The following is a 6,068-nucleotide window of genomic DNA, read 5'->3' as shown; positions in this document are numbered from 1 at the left end:
TGGCCGGGATCTTGGCGCCCAGACCGGTCGGCCTGTGGCACCGGGCCCTGGGCACAGCTTTGCAGGGGCAGGAGGGGAGACGTGGGCGAAGAACTGAGCCATAGGTCAAGGCCTGGAGCAGGGGAGATTTCGTGATCAGCGGTTGTTGGGCTGTTTTATCAGGCATTTACAGTTGTGGAGAGTCACCCAGGATCAGGCTTTGGAAGCGGAAGGAACGTGAAACAGTAGGTAGTCCCCAGCTCAAATTTTGTCTATGAAGAAATTTAGCTCACAGAGCTAAAGTGACATTGTCCAAGGTCGCCCAGGTAGGATGTAGCAACGTCAGGCTTAGAACCCATTATCTTGACCTCTGGTTCTGCTATCCAGCCCTGGGACCAGACCTCAGCCCTTTGGCAGTTGGGTGAAATGCTCCTGTCTGTTGACTTAATGAATCACTTTGAGATATGAAGTGTTGATTGGTGGACCAACTGCATCCCATTTACAGATGAAAAACCTGAGAGGTATCCAATCTAGAACATTTGCAGAGCCAGCTTAACTCAGAATTGACAGCCTATGCTGAGAGTAACTCGATCAGGACAGACCCCGGCTTTCATATAGATGCCCCAGATGTCTGCATAGTTCATTCTGTAGACACCTGAGCCTCCAAGGCCTTCAGCCAAGGCCGTTAGCAGTAATTAAAGGCTCTGGATAAGCTGGTTCAGGTGTGCGAGCCTCAGGTTCTCTTCTGTGTGAATGTGGCTGTGTGGGAATGGGGAAATGTGTCAGCAGCTGTGTTTTTGGGGCCCAGCTGGTGAAGGGGCCAGGGATCCTGGCTCCAGCTCAGAGCTGCAGCATCAGCCACCCCTCAGGGGGGCAGGCTGTCCATGCCTTGCGTGCATGAGGGGGCATTTAGGGCAAGGGCTGGAAGTAGGGGCCTTGGAGAAATGTTGCTACAGAGTGGGATGGTTGCTGTTTAAGGTTTTCAGGGAAAGTTCTGTATCGTTTGATGTTGAAGTTATCTGTGCAGCAGGTCGAGTCTTACTTGGTGCGTGTATCAGAGATGAATGCCCTGTTCCTATCTATTCGAAAAAGAAGAGGACAAAGAAGAGCCACTCAGATGAGCGTGGAGGCCCAATGCAGGTTGTCATGCCTGTCACCACCCTCTTCAGCTCCCCGATGGCTGCTCACAGCCCCACTGCATACACAGGGTTTGCCAAATAAGAGTTTCCTACCTACCTTGGCCTCTAAATTATTGATGATATAGCATGTTATGTCATATTGATGATATATTGATGAAGTATCGTGGCATGTTATAGTGACATAACGTACCTTACTTTATAAGTTTGTCATGTGTAATAAGAAACAGTTTTTATACAGTGGTTATCACAGTTTTTTTAAGAGCTTCTATCCCACGACAGGAGCCGCGATTTCTACCCTTCTGCGAAGGGGGAGCCGAGGTTCAGAGAGTTAAGCAGCTTGTACTGCTATGTGGCTTTGGTGACCGAGGGCCAGGATTCGATCCCACCCGGCTGCATCTTCTTAATCTTTTGAGTCTTTGTGCAGGAGGTTTCGCATATTCACCCCCTACCCACGTCCCTGCCATACTTCCCAGGAACAGTCTGCGTGGTCTCCTGACTACCTGACAAAGCCAAACAAATTAAAAATACACACATACACCCGTGCATATTTTTTTCTTTTCTTTCTTTTTTTCTTTTCTTTTTTTCTTTTTTAAAGAACCCAGAGCAGTGTACGGCACGATCACGTTCTTACTGAAGACATCTTTGGCTGTTTTTCAGCTGTTGCTTTGACTCTAGGACACTGTGTGAGCTCGGACCGTCAAGACGACAAATGTTCTGCAAGTGTTCCCACCTGTTCCCTGACTCCAGCAGCTGGGGGCGGGCCTGGGGGAAGGAATGTTAGGGCTCCGAGGCTGGCATGTCCTCCAGGCTGCCACCGGCCAGGGCCTGGAGGTTCTCTGCACCTCGAGCTGGCAATGTGAGCTTTAGGCTGTACGTCATCAGTGTTGGCCTCCACACCTGGAAGTGGTGAGGGTGCCTTGTCAACATCTGAAGAAAGAGTAATTTCAAATCAGTCCTCAGGAAAGGCCAGCCGTCAGGGAGGGAGATCAAGTTTGTCCAGCCTCTTCATTGCCTGGGAGAATGAGTCGTTCGGTAGTCTGCCAAAATGCGGTCTTCTGGAGGACGGGAGGAAAAATCGAAAGGGTGCTCACCTTTCTGCTGAACCTGAACCGACAACTTTCTGACTTTTTAAAAATAAAAGTAATACATGTTCATTCTAGAAAATTCGGGCAATAGTTTTTAAAAGTCGTCCATTAGCCCTCAGCCCAGCAATGACCACTGTTAACATACATTTTCTTAAGCACTTCGTGGACATCCATATATGCAAAAATCTGTTAAAATATTAGAGGTAGGAAACGAGATGAAGTTTCGTGTCCTGTCTTTTCCATTACTATTATGCCTTCAAAATTTTCCCTTCATTGAGTATTCTCGGAAAACCAGGCTCGATTGGAGTGTAGACCATTATCTCTCCAGTGCCACAGAGAAGCAGTGCTTGACTCCCGCACGTGGCCACTCCCCATCCCTGTGCCATGCTTATGTTGGAGCCACCACCCCCTCTGCCCCCATGTGGGACACTAATAGCAGAGAGAGAGCAGAGAAAGCCCCCAGGCTGGAGTCGTGGGCTGGGAACAGGAGAGAGGCTACTGAGTTTTTAAGGTGGCCAGTGATCCGGTGAGTGTTCGTAATCCACTGACTTCTCATCTGTGTTTTGGAGAAGCCGTGTATTAAAGAAAAGCAACATACCTGCCCATGGAAAAGGCACGTGCCTTGAAAGTGTGGATGTGTGCCCAGAGAGCCCATGTGTGTGCTGCCTGCGTGACGATGGCCCCGGGCCACCAGGGTATGTGACCCTCACAGGTTCTTTGGGCAGGAAGAGCCCCCTCGGTTGGCAGGTTGGACACCTGCATTATAACTGTGGCTTTTGGTCTTGAGCTTTTAACTGATTGATTCCTTTTATCTTTCTGGGGCTCAGTTTCCTTAACTATAAAATAGGGCGCTGACTAGGTGGGCTTTAGGGTCCTTGCCAACTCTGACTTCGGTCCTATGGACGTGCCCTTTGTTCACGCAGCCAGAGCGGCTTGGGCTGGGTGGACACGGGCTGTCTCCTGAGGGCCTGAGTGAGGTGTGACCTGATGCCCTCATGTGTCTGGTGGTGTAGCAGACCCTGACTTTGCAGGAGGGACATCAGCAAGCTTCCGTTACCCCTGTCGCTCTTTCATCTGAACGATAGCTACCGTTTATTGAACAACTGCTATGGTCGGCACTTTGCATATTGACTCTGGATTTTACAGTCCTTTTGCAAGGTTCGCCTGTTCTGCTTTTTCCAGAAGAGGAAATGGCCCATGTGAAGTTAAATAAATTGTCTGAGGCCATGAGGCCAGGGCGATTGGAACCGTGTCCATCTCCAAAGCCTCAGCGTTTGACCACTAGCTTGTTGCTTCTCACTGAAAAAGAAAATGTTTTTCTGGGCCCTATTCTAAGGTGACGTGTTAGGGGCGTGGCCTGTGTGACTGCCTTCACAGCTTCCCTCTGACACATCCCCACATCGTCCCTTCTTCAGGGTCCTTCAGGAAATCTACCTGGGTCCTGGATGCTCTGAGGAGGAAAGAGCAGATGGGGTAGTTCTAGAGCCTGGTCAGGTTTAGGAGGCCCCATCGGGGTGCCCTAGGGTTCTGCTCCGGCGGGGGCGGGCAGGGGCTGGAACAGTTCTTCAGGGTCCCCGTGCTGGCCGAGGCCACCTCCCTGAGCTGGGGAGAACTATCTAGCAACCGATATGCATCATGGTGTGGGCTCAGGTACATGGACAGGAGCATGAAGGTCAGCCAGGGTCAAATACACGGTCAGGTGTCTGGGGCTGGGGCGACAGGCAGACCCGGGAGCTGTAGAATTTCTGAGGGAGTTTCCTCATCTCAGCAGACACTTCCCTCGTACAGATACTGGGAAATTCCCGGAGCCATGGGAGCGCAGCCATGTGACCGTAGAAAGTGGCCTATTTAAAACTAACGCCACCCTGTGAGAGTGAGGGAGGAGTGTTGAGTGAGGCGCACTTTGCACAAAGTATCGAGTATCAGACCTTTCTCTGCAGCCCTAAGTGTTTGTGGTAAGTGTGTTAACTCCCGATTTGCTTTTGGAGAAGCAATTTCCATCTTTTTCCAGGAGGCATTAGTGTTCATTTTAAAATCTCATTGGCCTCGCATTTTAAGGTCAAAAGCTTTATATTTCTCTGAAATGAGAAGAAGGTCGAGGAAACTGGGTCACCGGGTTTCCATAATGATGGCAGGAACCGCTGGCGCCAGCAGATTCTCTGGGTCAGAGTCCCTTGGTTTGGCTACTTCAGCGTTTTGGTCCCATTCCGCTGATTACTGGGAGTGAGCTCTGCCTTCTTCGGATGTTCGATTTTGCATCCTTGTCCAAGGCAGCTGTCAGCCACCGCGCTTTGTTCTGGGGCAGGTTTCCAGAACAACGTCGTCTCGTACACTGGACACCCCCTGTCCCCGTCAGCCCCTCCGCATCTTCCTGCGGCTCCCTCAGAGAATGGAGCTCTGGTTGCTACGTGGTGACAGGATTTGACATCAGCGGTAGGAGCAACCTTTCCCCGCCCCCACCTGCCCGTGAGTCAGCCTCCCTCGGGAGTTTGTGACGTCACTGCTGCTCTGATGTGGACAAACATCTAGAAAGGAGGTTGTTTATCTGCACAGATTCGGGTGGTGATTTTTCCCTCCAAGGATTTCAGAGCACTGTCCGAAGAGACACAGCCCAGCTGCTCTGTCCTCCTTCAGGAGCCAGGTAATACGAGGGGCTGGAGAAGAAGTGAGGTGGCTTCACGGGTCCATCTGGTCCCCCGGTCCAGTGGGAGGGGATGCGGGAGAGAGAGGAGTGGAAGAAAATCTGTCTGAACGTTGATAATCATTTTTTCCCTTTAAAAGAATTAATAGCTTTGAAAAAAACTGCACATGCAATCCATGTTTATTATAGAAGCTTTGAGACATGCAGAAATATATAAAGTAAAAATCACCCAGAATCTCACCATTTAAAGATAACCTACTTTAATGTTTTGTATTTCCTGCCAGTTCTTGATATACGTAAATTTTCTAAGAAAATTCAGGTGATTATGTGTGCCAAGTTTTACATTTAATTTAACAGACTTGTATTGTTTTCACGTTAAGTATTTTTTGAAATCAGATTTTTTGGTGGTCATATAATAAACCCCGGTAGGTGTTTGTCATAGGACAGAGTCAGGCAGTTCAGTCATTTTTACCTTTTTTTTTTTTTACAATTATAAATAACTACAAGGAATATGTTTTTATGTAAGTTTTTTATTATTTTCTTAGGACAAATTCTGAGAAGTAGCATTTCAGGATCAAAAGGCATGAATGTTTTAAAGCTTCTGGGTTTTCCTGCCTTCAGAGAGGCAGGTCTGGTCTGTGCCAGGGGTGTTTGAGCCCCAGTTTTTCTACACCCTCCTCCTCGGTGTGGACTTGGGGGCTTCTCCAAGCCTGAGAACCGTCTTTCCCTTCCGACTTTCCTAGTCTGAAGGATCTGTCCCTCTGCCTCCCCAGTTGCTCTCTGAGCAGATCCGGAGTGTTCCAGAGAAAGGACTGTTCCTTCTTTCCCTCCCCCATTCAGGGAGCAAGCAGTGTGGGGCAGACGGGGTGCTAGGGGTGGGTGGTGGGTGAGGCGCGACGCCCAGGCAGCAGGAAGGTAGACCGTAACTGGACACTGCAGAGCGGAGCTGGGGGCCCTGGCTGGGCATCTGACTCCCTGGTCTGGGCAGCCTTGGGGAAGGCCTGACAGCAGCCTGAGACTCATCCGGGGACTATCTCAGAATGTACATCCCTGGGCATCTGCATCTTAAGCAAGCAGCCTAGCATCATGTTCGGGTGCACAGAACCTGACCCCGAGGTCTGAGGGTCACTTTGAACCTATCACCTTTTAAACCTGTGTCCTCACCTGTCAGGTGGAGAAGCATGGCAGCTCCTGGCTCCTAGGGTTGTGTTCAGTGCATAGCGA

At 49.9% G+C, this 6,068-nt stretch overlaps 1 protein-coding gene across 1 annotated transcript in view; it reads left to right on the top strand.

The window, feature by feature from the left end:
- Positions 1-51: 51 nt before the first annotated feature.
- The window catches only part of PSEN2 (presenilin 2), a gene marked incomplete at its 3' end in the record, with an annotated part of 23,983 nt that continues 17,966 nt past the window's right edge, over positions 52-6,068 (top strand). The window contains exon 1 of the mRNA XM_023531029.1: positions 52-224. The remainder of the gene's footprint in view (positions 225-6,068) is intronic.

Source organism: Pteropus vampyrus, unplaced genomic scaffold (genome assembly GCF_000151845.1).
Source record: "Pteropus vampyrus isolate Shadow unplaced genomic scaffold, Pvam_2.0 Scaffold60, whole genome shotgun sequence".
Lineage (NCBI taxonomy): Eukaryota > Metazoa > Chordata > Mammalia > Chiroptera > Pteropodidae > Pteropus > Pteropus vampyrus.
The sequence above is the reverse complement of the archived record's forward strand: the minus strand, read 5'-3'. Positions and strand labels throughout refer to the sequence as shown.